General features: G+C 45.6%; 1 pseudogene; it reads left to right on the top strand.

The window, feature by feature from the left end:
* LOC139381018 (R-spondin-2-like) overlaps positions 1-27546 on the top strand; it is an 89921-nt pseudogene extending 62375 nt beyond the window's left edge.
* Positions 27547-27756: the final 210 nt, after the last annotated feature.

The following is a 27756-nucleotide window of genomic DNA, read 5'->3' as shown; positions in this document are numbered from 1 at the left end:
ACAGTGTGGCTGGTTCCACCTTACATCTGACACAGGTAGGATCAAAATCAGAGAATATTCTTCCAAGTTTGGCCCCCGACCAGTGGATACGGTGAACCACCTTGAATTGAATGAGGCTGTGTCTAGTGCTAAAAGAGGACGAGTGCACCCTGTGCAGCACAGATTCCCAGGCGTCTTCCCCAAGTTCCTCCCCCAAATCCTTTTCCCATCTAGTCTTTAAAGGCACCAAAGAAGGGTTCTGTAAGTCATGAATGATTGCATATACATCTGAAATTGCGCCCCTAGGAAGCTTGTTCAGCTCCAAGATGCTCTCTATAACTGTATTCGCAGGCCTATTGGGAAATCCAGGTGTATTAGCCCTGACAAAGTTTCTAGTCTGGAGATAGCGGAAAAAGTGGGATTGGGGGAGATTGAACTTTTCCTGCAGCTGAGGCAAATGTACCATCAAAGAATAATTGGGCTAGCGAGGAAAGGCCTAGTGAGTGCCAAATGCCAAAAGCCCCATCATTCAAAGATGGAGGAAATAAAATGTTCTGATTGATTGGGCCTGATAGAGAAAAGCCTCGGAGGCTAAAGGCTAAACGGAACTGATTCCACATTTTAAGAGACTGCTTTACAATTGGGTTGGCACACCTTTTGCCTAGGGACACTGGGAGAGACGAGCACAGCACAGAGGAAAGTGCTGCAGGTTTACACGATTCAGACTCCATCTGGGCCCAGAGTGGTCTAGGGCCAGTAGGATCAGTCTGCAGCCAGTACAGAACAGCTCTAAAATTTGCAGCCCAGTAGTATGTCTGAAAATTTGGTAGAGCTAAACCCCCCAATGACCTAGGCTTCTGTAAATGTTTTCTACCAATCCGTGGTACCTTGCCATCCCAAATAAAATGCATGAATGTTTGATCCAGTGAAATAAAAAAAGATTTTGGAATAAAAATGGGTAAACATTGAAATAAATATCGAAATTTGGGCAACACATTCATTTTAATGACATTAACCCTTCCGATAAGAGAAAGGGGTAGCGAATTCCAAAAAGTAAAAGATTGAAACAATCTGTCTGCTAGAGCAACAAAGTTTTCCTGAAACAAATTTGAATATTTCCTTGTCACTTTTACTCCCAAGTAAGTGAATTGATCCCGGACAATCCTAAACTGAGAACTTGTGAAAGAGCACTTTAAAGCAGCCTTGTTTACCGGAAAAAGCTCACTCTTGCCTAGATTCAGCTTGTACCCTGAGATTGATCCAAACTTTTTAAGAACAGATAGGGCACGTGGCAATGAGGTATCGGGATTGGAGATAAACAAAAGGAGGTCGTCAGCATATAGCGAGACTTTCTGCTCCCAGCCCGCCCTGATTATGCCTTGAATGGCATCATTAGAGCGTAGTGCAATGGCGAGAGGCTCGATTGCCAAAGCAAACAACAAGGGGGAGAGTGGGCAACCCTGTCTGGATCCGCGGTGCAAGGGAAAATAGTCAGAGGACAAGTTATTAGTCCGTACCGAAGCCATGGGGGAAAAATAAAGAATCTTTATCCACGCAATGAATTTGGGGCCAAAGCCAAATCTATAAAGGGCAGCTGTTAGGTAATCCCACTCAACGCGGTCAAACGCTTTTTCGGCATCAAGTGAGACCACCACCTCCGGGTCCTCTGACGCTGGGGAGTACAGTATATTCATAAGGCGCCTAATATTGAAAAATAAATGCCTATTTCTCACAAATCCAGTCTGGTCAGAGTGTATTACTTGGTGCAGCAAGCCTTCCATACGGATGGCTAAAAGCTTAGCTAGGATTTTGTAATCACAGTTTAAAAGCGAGATTGGGCGATAGGATCCACATTCCAGGGGGTCTTTGTTTTTCTTTAGTAGTAATGAAATTGAAGCCTGATAAAGACTAGGCGGCAGCTTTGAAGTATTGAGGCACTCTGCAAATAGTCGGGACAAGAATGGGCAAAGCAGACCAGAAAACGTCCTGTAAAATTCGGTTGGAAAACCGTCCGGACCCGGTGATTTACCACTTTTCATTGCGGACACTGCTGTTGCAATCTCCTCAAGCGTAAATTCTTCTTCTAGACAGTCATGGGAGTCTGTATCAATTGAAGGCATATTCAAGCCATTAAAGAAGGAGTCAATCAGCAAAGGGTCTTGAGGGGATTCAGAGGTGTATAGCGCAGAGTAAAATTGTTTAAATTGATCATTGATCTCTTTATGTATAACTGTGGTGGCACCAGACGGGGTCCTTATTTGTGGGATTAGCCGTGAGGCCTCAGATTTACGGATCTGATGTGCAAGGAGTTTACTGGCCTTGTCGCCTTGTTCATAGACTTTGTATCGAGCTCGCAAGAGTAACTGTCCAGCTTGCCTGGTAGAAAGCTCATCAAATTCAGATTGGAGTAGTTGGCGCTCTTTATGCAGATCAGAGGAAGGATCCGTAGCATACTTCTCATCCAATGTGGCTATGGACTCGCTCAGGTCCCGAAGTCGCTGGGAGCGAGCTCTGTTTTGGTTGGCTGTATAAGAAATAGTTTGGCCACGTAGGTATGCTTTGAGAGACTCCCATATGGTAGAGCAGGACATACCTGGTGTTGAATTAGTTTCTAGGAATAAGGTAATTTCAGAAGAAATGAAATTGACAAACTCCTTATCTGAGAGTAAAATGGGGTTGAGACGCCATTGATAACACCTAGGGGGTCCCTGGGGAAACTCTAGTTCAAGCACTAATGGTGAATGGTCAGAGATAACAATACTCTCGTAAGTACACTGCCGAAGGTTAGGCAGAAGTTTTTTGTCCAAAAAGAAGTAATCAATCCGGGAGTATGTTTTATGAACATGAGAATAAAAGGAATACTGTCTATCTGTAGGATGTAGGAAACGCCAGGCCTCAAACATAGCATATTTCTGAAGAAAGGATTGAATAAGTAGGGCACATTCAGATGGGCCTGTATTTATTTGTGAGGACTTGTCCAGAACTGGGGACATTTTACAGTTGAAATCCCCCCCTAAAATCAACAAATGAGAATCTAAATTGGGAATAGCAGACAGAAAGGAAGAAATTAAACTTGTGTCATCCCAATTGGGAGCATAAACACTAGCCAAAACAAGAGGGGTAGAAAACAGTTCACCAGTTACTATGACGTATCGTCCCTTAGGATCAGCAATAACCTCAGAAGCTACAAAGGGAGTAGCTTTATCAACCAGAATAGCAGCACCTCTTGATTTACTATGAAAGTTTGAGTGGAACACTTGACCAACCCAGTCCTTACGCATCCTAAAATGCTCACCAGTCCACAAGTGAGTCTCTTGAAGAAATGCAATATTTGCATTCAAACCCTTTAAGTGCGTCAACACCCTCTTACGCTTCACCGGGTTGTTAACCCCTTTCGTATTCCAAGAAATGTACTTGATCGTATTATTTCGGCCCCTCTGGGCATTCCCGTTATTCAACCCTGTCATCAGAGCATAGAATGGAAAAGCAATGAGCGCCCAAAACCCCCAGAATAACTTGTCCCAGAGTAATAATGTACGGTGGTAAATGTTTGGAAAAAGTACAGAAAAAATAACAGGAAAAAAAACTAAAAAGACAGAATGACAACATTAGAACTGAACAATTCAACCTGCCCCCCCACCCCCTCCCCCCATCCCAGACAATACCTCCCCAAACGAGGTACAAGCCTAAATAGAACATTTTCTCTTCGCACAGTATGTCTGTGAGAGTGCGGTCTTAAACCTAAACCCACAGTCCCGCTCTTTAAAGTCGTGTTTTGTTAGTGGATCAAGCAGCAAAAAGAAAGATTTGTATGTATTTTTTCAAATAAAAAAAAAGGCGAATCCCTTGTGCAAACGGAATGACAAAAGCACCACTTGTAGATGTATATAATTGTATTCACCCGTCTTATAACCGGCATTGAGAGAGAAAATAAATAAAATGTATAAAGGCTCTCAGCCAAAAATCTCATTTGAAGTAAGGAAATCGTAGTTAGACAATCAAAAATAATAGTAATTATAATAGTAGTCTAGTTGAAGCTGAGACAGCTTACAACCAATACCAAAAAACTATGTGTGCGCAACGTTGAACGTTTGCTGGGCATAAATGACGCTCAAAACTTTTAAAATGAAAGTGAGGCCCCAGAAATCGTGTAGCCTCGGGAGGTAACTTCCGGCGCCGACAGAGATGGCCGCCTCGCTTCGCGTTCCTAGGAAACTATGCAGTTTTTTGTTTTTTTACGTGTTATTTCTTACATTAGTACCCCAGGTCATCTTAGGTTTCATCACATACAGTCGAGAAGAACTACTGAATATAAGATCAGCGTCAACTCACCATCAGTACGACCAAGAATACGCTTTTCGCGACGCGGATCCTGTGCTCTGCCTTACAAACAGGACAACAGAGTGGATCCCATGCAGCGACCCAAAAAAACGACTCCGAAAAAGAGGGAAACGAGGCGGTCTTCTGGTCAGACTCCGGAGACGGGCACATCGTGCACCATTCCCTAGCATTCTTCTTGCCAATGTCCAGTCTCTTGACAACAAGGTTGATGAAATCCGAGCAAGGGTAGCATTCCAGAGGGACATCAGAGACTGTAACGTTCTTTGCTTCACGGAAACGTGGCTTACTGGAGAGACGCTATCCGAAGCGGTGCAGCCAACAGGTTTCTCCACGCATCGCGCAGACAGGAAAAAACATCTTTCTGGTAAAAAGAGGGGCGGGGGCGTATGCCTTATGACTAACGTGACATGGTGTGATGAAAGAAACATACAGGAACTCAAATCCTTCTGTTCACCTGATTTAGAATTCCTCACAATCAAATGTAGACCGCATTATCTACCAAGAGAATTCTCTTCGATTATAATCACAGCCGTATATATCCCCCCCCAAGCAGACACATCGTTGGCTCTGAATGAACTTTATTTGACTCTTTGCAAACTGGAAACCATTTATCCGGAGGCTGCATTCATTGTAGCTGGGGATTTTAACAAGGCTAATCTGAAAACAAGACTCCCCAAATTTTATCAGCATATCGATTGCGCAACCAGGGGTGGAAAGACCTTGGATCATTGTTACTCTAACTTCCGCGACGCATATAAGGCCCTGCCCCGCCCCCCTTTCGGAAAAGCTGACCACGACTCCATTTTGTTGATCCCTGCCTACAGACAGAAACTAAAACAAGAGGCTCCCACGCTGAGGTCTGTCCAACGCTGGTCCGACCAAGCTGACTCCACACTCCAAGACTGCTTCCATCACGTGGACTGGGACATGTTTCGTATTGCGTCAGACAACAACATTGACGAATACGCTGATTCGGTGTGCGAGTTCATTAGAACGTGCGTTGAAGATGTCGTTCCCATAGCAACGATTAAAACATTCCCTAACCAGAAACCGTGGATTGATGGCAGCATTCGTGTGAAACTGAAAGCGCGAACCACTGCTTTTAATCAGGGCAAGGTGTCTGGTAACATGACCGAATACAAACAGTGCAGCTATTCCCTCCGCAAGGCTATCAAACAAGCTAAGCGTCAGTACAGAGACAAAGTAGAATCTCAATTCAACGGCTCAGACACAAGAGGCATGTGGCAGGGTCTACAGTCAATCACGGACTACAGGAAGAAATCCAGCCCAGTCACGGACCAGGATGTCCTGCTCCCAGGCAGACTAAATAACTTTTTTGCCCGCTTTGAGGACAATACAGTGCCACTGACACGGCCTGCAACGAAAACTTGCGGTCTCTCCTTCACTGCAGCCGAGGTGAGTAAGACATTTAAACGTGTTAACCCTCGCAAGGCTGCAGGCCCAGACGGCATCCCCAGCCGCGCCCTCAGAGCATGCGCAGACCAGCTGGCCGGTGTGTTTACGGACATATTCAATCAATCCCTATACCAGTCTGCTGTTCCCACATGCTTCAAGAGGGCCACCATTGTTCCTGTTCCCAAGAAAGCTAAGGTAACTGAGCTAAACGACTACCGCCCCGTAGCACTCACTTCCGTCATCATGAAGTGCTTTGAGAGACTAGTCAAGGACCATATCACCTCCACCCTACCTGACACCCTAGACCCACTCCAATTTGCTTACCGCCCAAATAGGTCCACAGACGATGCAATCTCAACCACACTGCACACTGCCCTAACCCATCTGGACAAGAGGAATACCTATGTGAGAATGCTGTTCATTGACTACAGCTCGGCATTCAACACCATAGTACCCTCCAAGCTCGTCATCAAGCTCGAGACCCTGGGTCTCGACCCCGCCCTGTGCAACTGGGTACTGGACTTCCTGACGGGCCGCCCCCAGGTGGTGAGGGTAGGCAACAACATCTCCTCCCCGCTGATCCTCAACACTGGGGCCCCACAAGGGTGCGTTCTGAGCCCTCTCCTGTACTCCCTGTTCACCCACGACTGCGTGGCCACGCACGCCTCCAACTCAATCATCAAGTTTGCGGACGACACAACAGTGGTAGGCTTGATTACCAACAACGACGAGACGGCCTACAGGGAGGAGGTGAGGGCCCTCGGAGTGTGGTGTCAGGAAAATAACCTCACACTCAACGTCAACAAAACTAAGGAGATGATTGTGGACTTCAGGAAACAGCAGAGGGAACACCCCCCTATCCACATCGATGGAACAGTAGTGGAGAGGGTAGCAAGTTTTAAGTTCCTCGGCATACACATCAGACAAACTGAATTGGTCCACTCACACAGACAGCATTGTGAAGAAGGCGCAGCAGCGCCTCTTCAACCTCAGGAGGCTGAAGAAATTCGGCTTGTCACCAAAAGCACTCACAAACTTCTACGGATGCACAATCGAGAGCATCCTGGCGGGCTGTATCACCGCCTGGTACGGCAACTGCTCCGCCCTCAACCGTAAGGCTCTCCAGAGGGTAGTGAGGTCTGCACAACGCATCACCGGGGGCAAACTACCTGCCCTCCAGGACACCTACACCACCCGATGTCACAGGAAGGCCATAAAGATCATCAAGGACATCAACCACCCGAGCCACTGCCTGTTCACCCCGCTATCATCCAGAAGGCGAGGTCAGTACAGGTGCATCAAAGCTGGGACCGAGAGACTGAAAAACAGCTTCTATCTCAAGGCTATCAGACTGTTAAACAGCCACCACTAACATTGAGTGGCTGCTGCCAACACACTGACACTGACTCAACTCCAGCCACTTTAATAATGGGAATTGATGGGAAATGATGTAAATATATCACTAGCCACTTTAAACAATGCTACCTTATATAATGTTACTTACCCTACATTATTCATCTCATAGGCATACGTATTTACTGAACTCTATATCATCGACTGTATCCTTATGTAATACATGTATCACTAGCCACTTTAACTATGCCACTTTGTTTACATACTCATCTCATATGTATATACTGTACTCTATACAATCTACTGTATCTGCCTATGCTGCTCTGTACCATCACTCATTCATATATCCTTATGTACATATTCTTTATCCCCTCACACTGTGTACAAGACAGTAGTTTTGGAATTGTTAGTTAGATTACTTGTTGGTTATTACTGCATTGTCGGAACTAGAAGCACAAGCATTTCGCTACACTCGCATTAACATCTGCTAACCATGTGTATGTGACAAATAAATTTGATTTGATTTGACATTTACTGTTTACTGGGTCAATGCAAACGGATGCAGTAAACAAATAACCAAAACTATTTTGAGTCACTGAGACAATGTGTAAACAAACTAAATAGGTGAGCGAGATAAGGCACGCACACTAGATGATCAAAACATTAGATCACATCAAATAAGCCTGAATAGTTTCACCAACTATAGAAGACTAGCCTGTTATATCTAAACATAATTGTACCACAAGTGGGGTACTTACAATCCACACTGTGAGCATATTCAAGACTTCTTGATGTGACGTTGAATGTGAGCCATAGCCTCATCCGGAGATTCAAATGTGTGGTCTTTACCCTCATTAGATACCCATAAACGGGCCGGGAATCGCAGTCCATACTTCACACTTGGATGGTCCCGAAGTACTCGTTTGGCCTGTCCGAAAGCTGCGCGCTGCCTGGAAACAGTGGGGGAGTAGTCCTGGTAAATGGAAAAGCTCTGTCCTTGAAAGCTCAGAGTGGTATTGCGGGCTCGTCGGAGGATCTCCATCTTCTCATGAAAAAAGTGCACTCGAAGAATTATGTCACAGGGCCTCTCCCCATCCCGGGGCTTTGGGCGCAGCGACCGGTGGGCTCGATCAATCAGGGGCTTTTCATCTAAGGCAAGAACATCTTTAGCAGCCCTGAAACGAAATCCGTGGCGCGATGCATTTCAGCGGACTCTGGGACTGATACAAGTCTCAGATTATTGCGGCGAGAGAATCCCTCTAAACTCACACAGCACTCCCTCACCTTTTTCAAATCCGCAGCTAGGTGTTTAACTTCAGTCTCCAGGGATGTAGTTAAATCGGAGACATTAGTAGCGGAGGCCTCCAGTGCTGCAATCGTTGTAGTGTGTGACGCAGTTGTTTTGAGTAATGTAATTGCCGGCACAGTCTCGTTCCGCAGGATGGTTAAATCTGCTTTTAAAGTATCAGAAACCTCCTGTATTCTGGCCTCAATCGTAGCAACCACCTGTGTTTTCATTTCAACTATCTCAGAGCGTAGTAGCCTGATGGCCTCGAATGTTCATTTCAGCGCCGCCAGGCCAAGCCGCGCCCCCGGGTAAAGTGTGCGTACCCGGGCCCTCAGACTCAGGGGAGGGCGGTGATGAGAGCGGGTCTTGTAGGCCGGGTTTTCTCAAAGTCATGCTCTTGGCCTTATGTTTGGTCGACATGCTGACATTCGGAAGCAAAGTAGTCTTGGTTTTTACGGAAAGGGATCACCAAATTAATATTTGAAAATAAATACGGTTCTGCTGCAGAATTCACATAAACTTTAAGAAAACCACGGGAGCAAACGGAGAACACGTCAGTCACACATGGCGTTCCCTACCATCCCCCATTCTGGCTTTTTTTATGGAGGTTTTGGAGCTGTGGCTTCTTTGCTGAGCGGCCTTTTAGGTTATGTTGATATCGGACTCGTTTTACTGTGGATATAGATTATTTTGTACTTGTTTCCTCCAGCATCTTCACAAGGTCCTTTGCTGTTGTTCTGGGATTGATTTGCACTTTTCGCACCAAAGTCCGTCCATCTCTAGGAGACAGAACGCATCTCCTTCCAGAGCGGTATGACGGCTGCGTGGTCCCATGGTTTTTATACTTGCGTACTGTTGTTTGTACAGATGAACGTGGTACCTTCAGGCATTTGGAAATTGCTCTCAAGGATGAACCAGACTTGTGGAGGTCTCCAATCTTTTTTCTGAGATCTTGGCTGATTTTCTTTTGATTTTCCCATGATGTCAAGCAAAGTGGCACTGAGTTTGAAGGTGGGCCTTGAAATACATCCACAGGTACACCTCTAATTGACTCAAATGATGTCAATTAGCATACCAGAAGCTTCTAAAGCCATGATATTTTCTGGAATTTTCCAAGCTGTTTATAGGAACAGTCAACTTAGCGTATGTAAACTTCTGACCCCCTGGAATTGTGATACCGTGAATTCTAAGTGAAATAATCTGTCTGTAAACAATTTTTTGAAAAATTACTTGTGTCATGCACGAAGTAGATGTCCTAACCGACTTGCCAAAACTATAGTTTGTTAACAGGAAATGTGTGGAGTGGTTGAAAAACTAGTTTTAATGACTCCAACCTAAGTGTATGTAATCTTCTGACTTCAACTGTATGTGTTCTTATTATTCACTTCCAGCTGTCTAAATTCTACTCTTGGGGCCTCTCTCTCTGGAGTCTGAGGCTGCTCAGTATTGACGCCATTAGGATTCTCCCTCAGGAGATTTCACTGCAATCATAAAAATATATAAACACTAATCCTGTCATCAGACTCTTGTTTACAAACAGGGATGTAACAAGTACATCTCTTTATATCCATCTCTCTCTATTTCTCTCTCTCTCTCTCTCTCTCTCTCCTCTCCTCTCTCCTCTCTCCTCTCTCCTCTCTCCTCTTTCTCTCTCTTTCTTACTCTCCCTCTTTCTCTCTCTCTCTCTCTCTTACTCTCCCTCTTTCTCTCTCTCTCTCTCTTACTCTTTCTCTCTCTATATTTCTCTCACTCTCTCTCTCTTTCTCTCCCTCTCTCTCTCTATTTCTCTCCCTCTTTCACCCACTCTCTCTACCTCTTTCTCTATTTCTCTCCCTCTCTTTCACCCTCTCTCTCTACCTCTTTCTCTATTTCTCTCCCTCTTTCACCCTCTCTCTCTCTCGCTCTCCCCCTCTCTCTCTCGCTCTCTCTCTCCCTCTCTCTACCTCTCCCTCTCTCTCTCTACCTCTCTCTCTCTCTACCGCTCTCTCTCGCTCTCTCTTACACTGTAACTTCCTCTTTCTGCTTAAATTCATTACAGTCAGCCCCCCTTTCTCCTAACCTCCAAGTGATGGGTTATTTCATTTTAATAGTATTAGATGTTGTGTAAACAACCTTAAAATGTTTAAGCTCTAAAAAAGCCTACTTGATCTTTCTGTAATCCCTGTTTTTTGGATTTAGACTGAGTAGTAAGGTCTTACACAAACACGCCATTGAAACTCATTGCCTAATTTTCTACTGCTCTGCAAATCCGCTTTCAGATTCACAGGCGGCTCCAAAGTCACTAGTTGTCATTGACAAGCGTGCCATTTGTGGAACTCTTGTTTGCGTTTTCCCTGTCAAAATAGGCAAAATAAATATTAGTCAGCCCAGAGTGGATCATTTCTAGCCACACAAAGACGGGAGAGATGAGATGAGCAAGACTCCCAGGCACCATGGCGACAGGGTGGAGGGAGCGAGTGTAAGGCAGACTGTTAGAGAAAGAGAGACCCCATAATGATTATCTATGGTCATTGGATTAGGTACCTGTGCTGGAAGCGGAGAGGTGCAGAAGTAGTAGGCCAGTGTGGTGGGATAATGATCTCCCCTGTGTGTAAGAGGAGAAACCTTCTCTGCTGTAGAGCTCATCTGAGGCCAAGCCCTCCATCGCACTATCAATCAATCATACACTTAGCTAAACTTTTCAGAACAGGCCCGAGCACTTGCCTTGCCTTGCCTTGCCTTAGCCAGGCAGCAAATGCTTCCCGTTGGAAAACCATGTGTGTGTGTGTGTGTGTGTGTGTGTGTCCGTGTCTGTACAAGTGTGCAATGCATACTGTATGTGTAGTGTACATTTTTTCCCCCGTAGAGAAATCATCACAGCCTATGAAAAAAGTATTGTTAACTTTTTTAACTTGTTATACACTATTAGTATTTCAGTATTAGTAGTATTTAAGTATTTCAGTGTCCATATAAAGTAACATGGCTAGATGAAAGCTAGAAGGCCTGTGAGGTCTTCGTCAGCTGACAGAGAGTGATAGGCAGCAGCTTGGTGCTCAGCAGCCACCTCAGTGTGTCCACAGGTTCTGTCTAACCCTGTGTGGTTGTGAAATAAACACACAGGGCTGTGGACCAGGTTCCGTCTAACTCTTAGTCTGGGTCTTATAGATTTTGTCTACCCCAGTGTGGTTCTGCAGTGTGGTTCTGTAGGGAACACACAGCTCTGTGGACCTCCTGGCCGTCTCCGTCTGGGAACCATGTGTGGCGGTCGGTTTGGTCCTCCTGTAAAACGATGCACTGAGAAGTGTGACTGCCCCAAATCCGTTTTGAGAGGAAGCGCTGCCGCCTGTCTGTAACACACACCGTCCGTGACACCAACAAGCTCAAGTTAGGATTCGCTCAGTGTGTGTGTGTGTTTGTGTGTGTGTGTGTGTGTGTCGAATCAAATCAAAGTTTATTTGTCACATGACAGAATGCAACAGGTGTAAGCCATACAGTGAAACGCTTACATGCAAGTTCTTCCTTACAAGCTCTAGTGTGTGTGCGTGTCTGTGTACTGTGTCACACACAATTTTCCTGTTTAAGGTCAGAAAGCCAAGAGATGTAGGTACTAGTAAAGGCTCTCCGCTGATCGCATCTGACTCTGGCCCGTATTTGCTGGTTTGGAAAACCAATATCCCCCAACTCATTTCTGGATGTTTGTGTGCCTGTCAGACATACTCCGCTCCCTCTCCTGCTGCCATCATCACGCCAGTTTGCGGAACACAGGCTGACAGACTTTTACTGGAGAGCTAACTCCTCTCTTACGGAGTGCGCTCCTTTTCCTCCACAGAGAAGTTCATGGGACAGGCCTCGTCCAAACCAAACAGCAAGTGCTTTGCCTCTGCCACCACACTCAACCAAACCTCTTAAATGCTCTCAGGAAAGAAAAATAATGATTTGTAGATGATGATTCCTGAGTCCTGATGATTCCGTGGCAGATCCGGAATGGGGCCGATGATTAACAGGGGAACTCCGGCCCGGGTAATATCACGGAAAATCCAGATAAATGTATTTCCCGCCAGCGGGAATGGGCCGCCAAGTGCTTTCCCAGGGCAGACAGAGAGCTCTAATTGGCTGCTGGCCTGTCAGAGTGATTATGCGCGCCCCCACGCGGCATCCTGTTGTGACTGCGAGAGCCGTGGCCTAATCTTCATTTAATTAGTCCGCTCGGCACGGCCGACACCGTAGCTACGAAGTGGGGCCTTCAGGAGTGCCCTTGATGCTTCCCGCCTCCCCCTCTCCTCGCGGACACAGGGGCAGCTCTGTCCACCTCTGACCTCTACCAATTCATCGCTGTTCTTCAGAGCTGGGGACATGCAATGTATCTCAAATGATTCATTAAGATGATTCATTAAGACGTGATGAGTCAGGGTATTCAGGGAACAGGTAGCTCTCGATGATAATGAGGACGTCGTTGAACGTTGTGCGACATTAGTTTTACCTCTGAGCTTGAGATTTGAAACATACTAGAATGGCGAGGTTAGAGAGGGTTTACTGTTGTGTTTCTGAGACTCAGATAGAGTATCACGGGTCAGAAGGAAAGACATCAACCTGTCATTGGATTGGCCGGGGCCTCTGCAGCCCTGGGCCAATGGCAGTTGTAGCCAACTCACAAATGAACACAGAGGTTCTGCTTCAGTCATCCTCAGTGCCCACCAGTCGCTGCCATAGATCATTCCTTTTCCTATAAGCACTTATTATATTATTCTTTGCATCTCCTAACCGGATGGAAATTGATTATCCAAGCGCATGTCTGGACAGCCAATCAACACTTGATTTATACTGACGGTTCCCTCACCAAACTTTGGGTTTATTTTTCTGCTTCTCGAGCATTTTCGCAGTGTTAAATCTTCCACAGGAGGAGAAAGTCATTACCAGTAGTCTCCGGTCCTTCTCTGCCGTGGTTGCATTCCTCAAAGGAGGCTTCAGAGGAGGGAGTCTCTGATTAACTCCCCACAAAGTGCCCTGACCAAAATAAATATGTCCACTGTCATTTTGTCAGCAACTGTCTTCGGAGAGCAATATTTGAAACACCCCATGATCCTTGCTGGCTTTTATATGGAGAATCCATCGTCATACCACAGGCATGAGCCATAAACATGTGGAGGCCTTTCAAAGACCAGGGGGGTGGAGGAGAAGGGAGGAGGAGGGGGTGCATTAGTGCTCACTGGGGCTCCATACTCCACAATATTGTCATCTGGTCGGTTCCAAGCAGGAAGAACAGGGGGGGGGGGGGGGGGGGGGGGGGCTTTTTCCTCCCACTCTCTGGCCCGACAAACTAGTAGTTTTACCGAACAGCCTCTCTAGGCGCATGTAGTCACATTACAACTTGGAAATCCCAGGCATTTTTTTTCTTCATCCATTTTAACGGCAATGACCATATTAATTATTGCTTGATTTTCTGCCATAAGGTCGATAACATTTAGGGTTCGTGTTAAGATGAAATCTGATGCGTTATATGATGAAACATCCATGGAACAACGGACTATTCGTGGGTTTAATCAAGATGATTTGTATGTCACGAAGTAGCCCAACCAAGTGTCTGATTGTTTGTCCGTTTGTGACAGTGTGTATGTAAGCGAGTATGTGTGTCTGTCCATGACAGTGTGCATAGAGCATTGTAACACTGTTCAGGAAAGCCTCCCTGTCTGAGGTTCTGGCTGGGAGGAAATGAGGCGGCATATGCCCAAACAGCGACAGCCCCATCAAAAACAGACGTACACAAACAAACAAAGTGGCTGCACACTGGAGGGGGAGCAGAGCAGAAGGAAAACGTTTCAAGTCCCCATCAACATGTTTCACAAGTGGGAGAAGTGTACTGTCACAGTGTGATATTGTCCATGACATCGTTAGGGCTGTAAAGCCAGGTTCTTTGCTGAGGGTTCATTGGGGGTTTTAGGGCATTTGGTGGTTTGTCAGTGGTTTCTGAATCTAGAGCTGAGATCTGAGGCAGTGTTCGGTGCTTCAACAGACTCTCATTGAGTTGATGAATTCAGATGTGGCCCCTGTGAGGGCCCTAAAGGCCCCAGTGTGGCCCCTGCCCGGGATGCATCTCTGCCTGCCAGACCTCTGGCTCTCTGACTGTGGCCCGCACACGCTTTAATTGCCACATACAGACCACACATAGCATACCAACACACACACACACACATATTAACAAACACACATAGACACACACGTATTAACAAACACACATGCACACACACACAAACACACACACTTGCCTACGTACAGAAAAGGACATACAGTGGGGCAAAAAAGTATTTAGTCAGCCAACAATTGTGCAAGTTCTCTGACTTAAAAAGATGAGAAAGGCCTATAATTTTCATCATAGGTACACTTCAACTATGACAGACAATGAGAAGAAAAAAATCCAGAAAATCACATTGGTGGAAAATAAGTATTTGGTCAATAACAAAAGTTTATCTCAATACTTTGTTATATACCCTTTGTTGGCAATGACAGAGGTCAAACGTTTTCTGTAAGTCTTCACAAGGCTTTCACACACTGTTGCTGGTATTTTGGCCCCTTCCTCCATACAGATCTCCTCTAGAGCAGTGATGTTTTGGGGCTGTTGCTGGGCAACACGGACTTTCAACTCCCTCCAAAGATTTTCTATGGATTTGAGATCTGGAGACTGGCTAGGCCACTCCAGGACCTTGAAATGCTTCTTACGAAGCCACACTTTCGTTGCCAGGGTGGTGTGTTTGGGATCATTGTCATGCTGAAAGACCCAGCCAAGTTTCATCTTCAATGCCCTTGCTGATGGAAGGAGGTTTTCACTCAAAATCTCACGATACATGGCCCCATTCATTCTTTCCTTTACACGGATCAGTCGTCCTGGTCCCTTTGCAGAAAAACAGCCCCAAAGCATGATGTTTCCACCCCCATGCTTCACAGTATGTATGGTGTTCTTTGGATGCAACTCCGCATTCTTTGTCCTCCAAACACGACGAGTTGAGTTTTTACCAAAAAGTTATATTTTGGTTTCATCTGACCATATGACATTCTCCCAATCTTCTTCTGGATCATCCAAATGCTCTCTAGCAAACTTCAGACCGGCCTGGACATGTACTGGCTTAAGCAGGGGGACACGTCTGGCACTGCAGGATTTGAGTCCCTGGCGGCGTAGTGTGTTACCGATGGGAGGCTTTGTTACTTTGGTCTCAGCTCTCTGCAGGTCATTCACTAGGTCCCCCTGTGTGGTTCTGCGATTTTTGCGCACCGTTCTTGTGATCATTTTGACCCCACTGGGTGAGATCTTGCGTGGAGCCCCAGATCGAGGGAGATTATCAGTGGTCTTGTATGTCTCCCATTTCCTAATAATTGCTCCCACAGTTGATTTCTTCAAACCAAGCTGCTTACCTATTGCAGATTCAGTCTTCCCAGCCTGGTGCAGGTCTACAATTTTGTTTCTGGTGTCTTTTGACAGCTCTTTGGTCTTGGCCATAGTGGAGTTGGGAGTGTGACTGAGGTTGTGGACAGGTGTCTTTTATACTGATAACAAGTTCAAATAGGTGCCATTAATACAGGTAATGAGTGGAGGACAGAGGAGCCTCTTAAAGAAGAAGTTACAGGTCTGTGAGAGCCAGAAATCTTGCTTGTTTGTAGGTGACCAAATACTTATTTTCCACCATCATTTGCAAATAAATTCATTAAAAATCCTACAATGTGATTTTCTGGATTATTTTTCTCATTTTGTCTGTCATAGTTGAAGTGTACCTATGATGACAATTACAGGCCTCTCTCGTATTTTTAAGTGGGAGAACTTGCACAATTGGTGGCTGACTAAATACTTTTTTGCCCCACTGTAGTGTAGTTTATGTTTATCTACTCAACTCTACCTTTGTCTTCTCTCTCTCTCTCTTTCTCTCTTTCTTTCTCTCTCTTACTCAAACATACACACATCTTTCAGACATGCAAGCACCATATGACAATGACAATCGGAATGACAGACAATGTGCAGTGCACACAACACAGGAGAACATTTTAGCGTGGTGGTAGTGGTGCACATTTTCGAGGGGAATATCGGCGTGCCCGCGTCCGCCCCCTTGAGTGTGCTGGCTGTAAGGAGAAGGGAAGGTTGCCGGCTAGGAACATCTGGTGCACAGTTGCACCGGCTCAGCCACCAGAAGCCCCTCTACCCCCCCCCCCCCTCCCACTCTCTCCCCTCTTCCTCTCTCTTTCTCTTACTCCCCCCTTTCTCTCTTCCCCCCCTCTCCTTCTCTCCATCCATCTCTGGCGGGCCTGGTCTTCATAGAGACATCACAGCTTTTAATTAGAGCCTGATGATTCACAGAGAGAGGCTGCGGCTTTTGACCCACTCATGTCCAGGAGCTTGGACCCAGGGAACAGACACAGACACAACAAAGCAACAAGTACAGGCCTGCCAGCTGCGCTCGCGTGTGTGTGTGTGTGTGTGTGTGTGTGTGTGTGTGTGTGTGTGTGTGTGTGTGTGTGTGTGTGTTCGTGCGAGCATACTTGCGTGTGTGTCAGTGTTTGTGAACACAGACAAATACAGGGAAGGAGAAGCAGAGCACTTAAGTAGAGGCCCGCTCATAAAGGTTGTACTCAACTCAACACACCAAAGCAATAGTGGGCTCTGAGGAGACGGCAACCGTTTGGGCTGTCTGTAACTGTAATACGTGTTTTATTACACGGAGGTGAGGGGATGGCTGTCGTTTACAGGCTCCTAACCAATTGTGCTATTTTGTGTGTTATTTTTTTTTTACCAGTACCCCCTGTATATAGCCTCGTTATTGTTATTTCATTGAGTTACTTTTATTACTTTAGTTTATTTAGTCAATATTTTCTTAACTCTTATTTTCTTAAAACTGGATTGCTGGTGAAGGGCTTGTAAGTAAGCATTTCACGGGAAGGTCTACTACACCTGTTGTACTCGGTGCATGTGACAAATAACATTTAATTAGATTTGAAATGTGATTGTGGATATCGAAAAGGAAAAAAACCATAGATTCTATGGTTCATTCAACCTCTCAGACTTCTATGTGAATTACTCAAAAGGGAGTTTGACCAATCCCAGGTCCCTATCGTTGCTGTTTTAAATCCCCTGTAAAGTGCACCTAGTTTGCTTCGTTGGTGGCAGGCTTTGGGATCATAACCCCACCCCAATAGGCCTTGAGGTTGGGTATTGCAGTTGAATGGGATCACGAGTCACTCTATGAGCATCATACAAATCTCCCTACCGTCATACCTCTTTGGAAGGATGTTGGTGCCTGAAATACACAACTCTCTCTCTCTTATTCGAGGTGAGACCCTGAAACGGCCATCGAAATGGACATTTCACTGTAATCGAAGGAGGCCAAAGAACAAACCCATCAAATGTTTTCCCTATGTTAATACTTCAGGAAATCCCCCTGTTTGTGTTTGAGTGAGTGGAGGGGTATTGGGAGTATTATTGACAGACAGGGAGATAGCTGGTGCCTGGGTAGGAGAGGAGAAGAGACTACAACAGCAGCCTATAGCTGGATGATACAGGATCTGTAAGATCTGTCCGCTTCAGTCAGCTGTCTGCTTGACTGGCGCTTGACAGGCTTCTGATGGAGCTCAGGCCTTAGTGAGGATCAGGGACTACTGGGAACTGACTGCTCTGGGTCTCTAATGAAAACATACACACAACAGGAGCTCCGCTAGGACATCAAACAGACTGACTTCTCGGCTCAAATTAGACTTTGTCTAGTCGAAAATACAACATTTTACAAAATGGTTTGTGGTGTTTTCAGTCTTTGTAGGTGCATTGTCGAAGGAGATGGGGTGAAAACCGTCCAGACTTATGCAAAACACAAAAACAAAGTTATATCCTGGAGTCCCTTGTCATCCGCTATAGCACGGGGATTGTGCTGTGATCCCCACAGCCCCTCTCTCTGGTTTAGCGTCTAAGCCCGTCTGACTTAGCATGGCTCCTTCGTTAGGGCCTAGTTCCTCTTTACGGGACAGTTGTGCTCTGTGTCCAGACACGGAGGGGGGGGGGGGGGGATTTCCTCCCCTCCCCTCTGTTTTCCCAGAGGAGAAGGGGATGAAGTGGAGGATAGGGGGATGAAGGGACATGGTGGAGAAATTATGTATAAAGCAGTGAATCATGCTGGACAATTTCCTCTTAGACCCCCCCCAAGGCCCCAGGGGGAAGTTGTGGTGTGTGTGTATGCATGGGGGGGGGGATAGACCAGAGGGGCTGTTGTAGGCCAGGGAGCCAGGGAGAGGAGAGCACACACACATGCCCCAGACAGCAGACAGACAGGCTGTGTGTGGCAGACTCTGGGTCGCCCGTTATGCCCCCTTGGCGTCCTCACAATGCAGACATGATGTTCTTTATGTATGTATGATGCACTGTTGACACAGCCTTGTTATTTCAGTGTATGTGAGCCCCTCTGTCTGGAAGAGGATACACTCCATCGTGTGTGGGTGCGTGCATGCTTGTGTGTGTGTGTGTGTGTGTGTGTGTGTGTATGCACCATAATGCATACATACTCAGCGAGGCTCACGATAGTGTGAGTACAGTATATATTACACAATTTATGTGTGTGCGCGTGTTAGGAAGGGTCTTCCAGACGGCACCATGAGCGTTAGCAGAAGAACCCTCCTCCTTGTGGCCCCACAAAAGGCTCCAGAGATCCAGAGAACCTCCCACCACCCAGAACATGTATTGCCTGCCCCCTACCTGCTCTGCTCCCCACCTTGGGCCCCCGACCCAGGCCCACTCAACACACCCCAACAGGAAATGCATCTTCACCATCCTGAAATGAAAAACAAATGTTCCATCCAGTAGTTTTGTTTAATCCTTAGTGTGAGGAGGTCACCTCCATGGCAGGACTACGTGTGTTTTGTCTCTCGGCGCTAGCGAGCGAGCTTTTGAAAGTGTACAGTTAAGACTGGGTAGGTGGGGTTTTACGAAGGGACAGAATTGGGGTGCTCTGGAGTGGGAGTTCTTCACTCTCCTCAGTTAAAGGGTGCCAAGGCTGGTTTTAAAAGGCAAAGGCAGAGTGTGTAAAAGTGAACTGCCAAGTCCTGTTGGCTTTTACTGTTTAATTGCATGGCGTAAGATAATGAGTCGCAGAGGCAATCGACTCCAAACAAAGGGAGAGTCAAGAATGCGACCAAGTCAGCACCATGTTTCCCTGTTTAAAATGGTTCATTTCATGAGGGAATTACCCTGCACCAATCAATTGATATGTAATCTGTGCGATGGAATGAAGATCAATGATTCTGTTTCTACCCCCCCCCCCCCCAAGCACATTTCTAAGGCATGCAGGAAATATTGACATAAAATTGATTCAATGAAATGAATGAGTGAGATCAAATAATTTGATCTGATGATGGAAGACACCCCACAATGGAAGCATGAGAATGAGAGCCCCACCCTCTCCTCTGCTATGTGACTGAAGTGGAACGTAATTGACATCTGCCCTATTATTCCAGACAGGATGATAAATGTGTAATATTCCACCCACTTGACTGTTTAATTGGACCCCCGGACTCCTTTACCACCACCCCCTGGTTTGCTACAGCTATCCACAGCTTGCTAACACTCTCACACACACACACACCCACTCGCACCAGCACACGCACTAGCAGAGCCACACACAGGCACGCAAGCAAGCCTGTACACAGGCGCACAAGCACGCTCAACCACTGACAGACACACACACACACACACACACACACACACACACACACACACACACGCACGCATAATGACAGAGCTTTTTATTTTGCTCGTCAGAAATGAAACCCAACATTTCGCCATTCGTTAAAGTTAACTAAAGCTAATTATTCCTCCTTTTCTGATGGTTCCGCGGGGTAGCAGCTCCATGTATTTAGGCCCAGATGTGTGTGCGTGTGAGTCAGTCGGGGGAAGATAGCAGACCGTAGATGGTGTTGTGCAGTTCTTTTTTGAGTTTCAGGTGTATCAGACACAGCGGCCTAGTCATCACACATGCGCTCTGCGTGGCCCTCTGACGTTGGCGTAGTGACACCATCCGTAAAGTAGAGCCAGAGTTGGTGGGCAAGCGCCAATTTAACCCGGAGAGGGGTACCATTTGAGGGGAGCAGAGTTGCGAGTGACTTTGCAGAGGTTTGTTTTGATTTCCAAAATTGGGGCCGGGTCTGCTGTTAAGGTTGTTAGCGATGTGGTGGTGGCGGTTAGCCACATATTGACCAAATATTTACCGGTAGCCCTCTCATTTGCAAAGTCTCAGTATGCATACTCAGTGTTGACAGATCAGAAACCGACTGAGCGTTGACTGAAAGTTCGCTGAATGGTTCCATTGTCAGACAGTGACCTTCCCTAACACTGGACCATTCCTGGATACCGGACCCTTCCTGTATAGCGATCATGGATTAACGTTCCGTTGTCTTTGTCACAGTCATTCAGCAGCTCAACGGAGGGAATAAAATCCAACTCTATATTACCCACCGGGCAGATTAATCACGGTGTCAGTCATGCATTATTTGCCGGGGCTTCTCCTTGCTCAAGATGCTAATCTCCAAGTTGGGTTTTCGATTTGACTTATTGTCAGCGAAATGGAGCATCAAAAGGCGGGACCGGTGGACTAACCTGCTGCTTAATCTCCCGACAGAGCCTCCGCCGCATAGATGAGAAAATAATGACCCACCTAATCCCAACATTAGCTTTTTAAATCGGAATGCAGATGTTTTAAATCATCCCTGCTAAGCAGGATGGGTGATTGTAAGCAGAGCACTGGGGGAAAGAGAATGAGAATGAGAAAGAGAAGAGAGAGAGACAGAGAGAAGAGAAAGTACGATTCAGAGTAATCTTGTTAGGCTAAATGACGCTGTGCAGATAGGCTCTTGTCATCCGGTTGGCAAGATGGACTTGTTCTCATAAAAGATTGTCCTTTCTGGACAAAGAGGGTGTTTTTTCTTTCTCATTTTCGCCGAGCACATCTCTATCTTTCCCAATTCCCAACTCTTTTTTTTCCAAATGTCCCTCCATCTTCATCTCTCTCCCTCTCGCCCCTCTCTCGCCCTCTTTCCTACCTCTCTCTCTCTCTCTCTCTCTCATACACTGTCACTCAAAAGCCCCCCCGCTACATTTCTTCCTTTTCTTCATTATCCTCCTCCTCCTCTTCTCTATTACTCACTCTCTCTAAACTCCCTGTCACTTTTAGATCATATCTTTTCATGTGAACATCTGCAGACCTTGGCTCACCACATGTCCTTAACCATTTTACATACACTCCATGGACAGTGTGTGTATGTGGGTATCTTCTTCCGGACAGAGGAGCTCGTCGGTGTGAGTGAGAGGAGTTGGCTACAGATACGTTCCCCTTCAAGGCATTATAAATGTATGTGTGAGGAGGCCTTTAATGGCTGCTAATCCAATTTCTGCCACTGAAATCAAATCTTGCTGGCGCCAGTAGTCCCCTCCTTCCCTCACAAATAATGGCTTTTGATTTGGCATGTTTATGAAGCAAAGTTCCAGCTTTTCCGTACTAAATCCACCAGAATCTTCTTCGGAATTGTTTTGATCCCCTACCCTCAACCCCCTTCTCCTAAGAAACATATTAATTGATGGTCTCGGGATGATGGCGGCGTTTACTGGCGGGATGAGGTAACAAAAGGAGTGGAGAGGGTTCACTTCAAGGGGAGGAACACATTTACCGTTCGTCTTAATGCCTTCTCGAGGTTGGTGCCATCGATTTCCTCCAACCACAAGCGGAGCAGATAAGATTAGGCCTTCGATTGGTGCACTGCCTGCTGGAGCCCGAGCTCTGGGTGGATGAAGTCACTTGGCCGTGCTGCCAGACAGTCAGTACACACACACACACACAGACACAGACAGTGGTTATGGCCTCAGCGATTATAGATTTGCATGCAGGTACACACTCCCACAGTGGCAGCCACCAGGTCTGTATTTCAAAATAATCATCCCTTTTCTTTTCTCTCTCGATCGAGGTCTGTTTTTGTCAATGTCCTCATTGAACTGAGCCCATTCTTGGCAGCGTGAAGAACAGAACATTAACCTAATGATGGAAAAACAGAACGTTATTTATTACATAATTCAAACACTCACTCATCGTAAGGAATACATTTTCTCTGGTTTATTCGGTTCTCAAAAACAAAGATATTGGATTTGGAGATAGGTGAAGGGAGTTTTGGCTCCGTCCTTCTCCCCTGTGTAAAATGCTATTCAATTAGACTAGTTGAATGGACCGCAACTCAGAGTGCCATGGGCATATCTCCTGAGAGAGAGCATAGTGTTATTGTTACTATACAACAGGCCTACAGAACTGCTTTCCTGTTGGGTATCTGGCTATGTCTCAACCACCATCAGAGATAGAAAGAGAGAGATGTGAATGAGAGAGAGAGAGAGAGAGAGAATGAAAGATAGAGATGTGAAAGAGAAATGGTAAGTGATGGATCTCAACCGGACTTGTCCTGGAATGTCCCAGTCAGCGGAGGTCAGGGTGGAACTCCCACCCCAGTGCATGTAGGGAAGTCTTTGGCAGCTGATAAGATTGTATATGACATTAGAGGGTCCAAGACACATTTGTCAGACTTTGAGCTGATATGGAAGAGCGTACACACCCAGGCACACATGTACATAGCCTAGTCTTAAACAAACACACAGATACATTGCAGGCTTGGAGGGCACTCCAGAGCTTTCTTCAGCGGGCGGCAGCGTAGCCTAGTGGTTAGAGCGTTGGACTAGTAACCGAAAGGTTGCAAGTTCGAATCCCTGACCTGACAAGGTACAAATCTGTTGTTCTGCCCCTGAACAGGCAGTTAACCCACTAGGCTGTCATTGAAAATAAGAATTTGTTCTTTTAACTGACTTGCCTAGTAAAATAAAGGTCAAAAAAAGTAGCAAGAACTTTACCAGAACCAGACCTGGCTCATGCAGTGAGACCAAGATTGGGCACAAATACTAATGTACACACACACACACACACTACGTCTATAATACACACACAGTGATAATGGTGGGGTCATCCTCTGCCACCACAACAGCTTCTTGATTCAAAACTACAAAACATTTTGAATGAATTTACTCTGACTATGAACCTGTCCACATACAAAGCTTTAGATGGCAGATTTTATCTACAAAAAAAACATTATACAATTAAGGATTGCAGAAGTGATGCGAAATGTGGCCAAAACTGAAAAGAAAATGGGGAAAAAATTGTGAAAGTATTTTCTGAAATGAAAGCCATTCTTCAATTTTGGCAGTAAGTTTAAATTCTGGGTCAGTGTGGGGTAAAACAAAAATAGCTCAAATTATTTGAAGATTTCTGTTCCTTCCAAGACAAATGATCTGTACTCGCTCTAAGATTTATGAATTTGTTCCTTGTTTGGAAAGTAATTGAGTTCACTTCTTAATCATTTATTTCCTGGTAAATAAAAAATAAATCATTCTAAGAACTCTGGCTTGCATAATCAACTTAAGTGTTTACATTGATTGTAAATATACCATCATAAAAGCGTTGTGTATTCACTCTGTGTTACGTCCTGGTAAATGCTAAATGTGAAAGAGACAGACCCTGAGATGATGTGCCATCTCATAAGCCTTATATCAGATGCAGAGGGGGGAAGATCTATGTTCTCTTGGTATTGGTTGCCCTCTAGCTGTCAGCCTAGAGAACTCTGATTATGAAATAGAACCCAGCGTAGTCCATGCTTTCATGGACACAGGTCAAACAGAGACAGAAATGTTCATCAGCTCACTTGGACAGTTCTGATGACATTCCGGGACGTTTGGTTTTTACAGTTCACATTGTCCTGGAATAAATGAGATATGAGATATGACGTGAGGCAGATAGACCTCAGACCTGGGACAAATACATAATATGTCATGGTAATACTTTGAGGGGTGCTCGATTTATTTAGGTATTTTGGGACTCTTCCTTCTTTTTTTTATCCGTTGGTTACATTGTACTGGGGCAAACCAAATGAAGCACAGCTCAAGCTTTTGTAAGTGTTTACTCACACAATTTACTTACTACGTCTTATGAGATGAGCAGTACTGTGACGTAGAATCCCGGTCTATATAATGTCATGGAGATGTGCAATCCCTTGTTTTTCCAAGAACCCGCTGTAGCCGTAAGACAAGTGTCATGTAGTTCACAAACATCTTAATGCCGTGTCGCACAACACGCAGACAGCCTAATGGTTCCATGGAATGGCCCATATGGGCCTAGCCCAGCTACAGAGGCCTTTTCAATACAGCAATGTTTGCTTTATTGCCATCAAATGTAATTCGTCTTGAGCGCAGAGCAAAACAAATCAAATCAAAGCAACACTGTTTCAAATGAAAAAGACCTCTTTTAAATGGCAATTAGGAAAAGAAACCTATGGTCCGGATTGACTTGAGCGTTATGCGTGCACTAACAGTCGTAACCATACTGTAACTCACCCAAAGAATCGAAAGCGACATTTACTAAACGAGCATAGCAACTTTGCTGTTAATGTTTTTCAATTGGAGGTCACGGAAAGTTTAGAGCAAGATGTATGTTTACCCCATGAGATGTGATTTTAAATCCTTTTATGGTCTGAAGAGGGGATTTTTTTTGAATAAGATATTGAATAAGATATAATAATTTTTCGCCCTCGGAATGGCCGATGGTGACCACAAATAGCTAGCTAGATTGAATTGATTGCAGGAAATGGCTCTGAAATGTGGAAGGGAAATTGTTTGATATTTGTGCAACTGTATCATGACTCTCGTTTAAAAGAGCGAAAACAGAACATTTTATATGTCCCCATTTCTTGGAAATATTAAAAAATATATTTTACAGTGTGGTGCTGAGATGTTCAATTGAACCAGACTTTTTTTGGGCGGCTTTAAATGGCTGGCGTTTGGCCAGGCCATATGAGAAGGTAATTAGAGGTAATTCTGCCACATATTACACACTTTAGCCTTATTTTCCTTAGTGAAATGGCATGAACAAGTGCAATAATAGGACACAGAGCCAGGTTTTGTAAACCTACCGCTGAGACACCCATTTATGTAGCATTTTTCAGTGTTTTCCCCCCTCGGCGAACCATAGCATGCCTTGTTTCTTGCTGTGCCAAATCAGGATCCAGATAGCATCTCATCATCCAAGCCTGACTCTAGTTTTCCCCCCATCAGATTTTATTTTTCTTCAGATCACTGACCCACTCAAAACCAGCAGAGCTATGCCACTGGGCAGAGGGGTTGGCAGCAGGATTGTTCCCCCACCACCACCACCACCCGAAGCCAACCTTCATTCAGCCCCATCACTTCTCCCTCTCTTTATTTTTTTTTTCTCTCTCTCTCTCTCTCTCTCTCTCTCTCTCTCTCTCTCTCTCTCTCTCTCTCTCTCTCTCTATTTCTCTCTCTCTCTCTCTCTCTCTCTCTCTCTCTCTCTCTCTCTCTCTCTCTCTCTCTCTCTCACACATACATACATACACATACACACACCTCGTTAAATTATGTGTGTCTTTTGGCAGCCAAACTGTTGCCTTTTGGTTCAGTAGCCTCTGTCATAGGGCACACGGTTCCATTAGCACAGATTCCCAACATGCTTTGCCCACACCAATGACACCTGGGATACATTAAGATACATTAACCCTAGGCTTATGAACGAGGACCTTTCCAGTTCTGACAGAGTGTTATGCAATTTCCCCAGAGAGAGAGAGAGGTGATGGGGCTGAATAAAGGCACATTTTGCTGCCAACCGCTACATTTCTGGCCAACCGCTACATTTCTGGCTCTCACGGACCTGTAACTTCTTCTTTAACAGGCTCCTCTGTCCTCCACTCGTTACCTGTATTAATGGCACCTGTTTGAACTTGTTATCAGTATAAAAGACACCTGTCCACTACCTCAAACAGTCACACTCCAAACTCCACTATGGCCAAGACCAAAGAGCTGTCAAAGGACACCAGAAACAAAATTGTAGACCTGCACCAGGCTTGGAATCTGCAATAGGTAAGCAGCTTGGTTTGAAGAAATCAACAGTGGGAGCAATTATTAGGAAATGGAAGACATACAAGACCACTGATAATCTCCCTCAATCTGGGGCTCCACGCAAGATCTCACCCAGTGGGGTCAAAATGATCACAAGAACGGTGAGCAAAAATCCCAGAACCACACGGGGGGACCTAGTGAATGACCTGCAGAGAGCTGGGACCAAAGTAACAAAGCCTATCATCAGTAACACCCTACACCGCCAGGGACTCAAATCCTGCAGTGCCAGACGTGTCCCCCTGCTTAAGCCAGTACATGTCCAGGCCCGACTGAAGTTTGCTAGAGAGCATTTGGATGATCCAGAAGAAGATTGGGAGAATGTCATATGGTCAGATGAAACCAAAATATAACTTTTTGGTAAAAACTCAACTCGTTGTGTTTGGAGGACAAAGAATGCTGAGTTGCATCCAAAGAACACCATACCTACTGTGAAGCATGGGGGTGGAAACATCATGCTTTGGGGCTGTTTTTCTGCAAAGGGACCAGGACGACTGATCCGTGTAAAGGAAAGAATGAATGGGGCCATGTATCGTGAGATTTTGAGTGAAAACCTCCTTCCATCAGCAAGGGCATTGAAGATGAAACGTGGCTGGGTCTTTCAGCATGTCAATGATCCCAAACACACCGCCCGGGCAATGAAGGAGTGGCTTCGGAAGAAGCATTTCAAGGTCCTGGAGTGGCCTAGCCAGTCTCCAGATCTCAAACCCATAGAAAATCTTTGGAGGGAGTTGAAAGTCTGTGTTGCCCAGCAACAGCCCCAAAACATCACTGCTCTAGAGGAGATCTGCATGGAGGAATGGGCCAAAATACCAGCAACAGTTCTCATTTTGTGTGTCATAGTTGAAGTGTACCTATGATGAAAATTACAGGCCTGTCTCATATTTTTAAGTGGGAGAACTTGCACAATTGGTGGCTGACTAAATACTTTTTTGCCCCACTGTACATTAGCTGGTTTTAGAGAGACACCAAAGGGATGGAATAAAGGTTTTTACTGTGTTCCTTTTTTACATTGATGCACTGCTCTTCTAATAGGCTCTCTCTTGCTTCTTGTCTTTCTGCTTCAGGAGGATCAGGGAAGCAGCGACCCAAAGAACCAAAGAAGTCCAACAAGCAGAGGCTCCGGTTCCAGGCCCAGAATCAGCATAGTGACCACCTGGCCTCCATGAGCTCCAGCCAGTAGAGGACTGAGTCTCCCCCCCCCCCACCCCACCCCTTGGAACCTAAATAACACAAAGCTGCTAGCTGCTGCTCCACAAACCTCCACCCCACCCCCCCACCCCAGCACACAGTCACACTACACCATATTAATGACCCTACACATGTCGATGGTTGTAGTAAAGTACACATATGCCCTCTGCCCCTGTCTCTCTCTGTCTTCTGCTGCTTCCCT

The sequence above is a fragment of the Oncorhynchus clarkii genome, chromosome 2 (genome assembly GCF_045791955.1).
Source record: "Oncorhynchus clarkii lewisi isolate Uvic-CL-2024 chromosome 2, UVic_Ocla_1.0, whole genome shotgun sequence".
NCBI lineage: Eukaryota > Metazoa > Chordata > Actinopteri > Salmoniformes > Salmonidae > Oncorhynchus > Oncorhynchus clarkii.
This window is presented reverse-complemented; position numbering and strand designations above follow the sequence as displayed.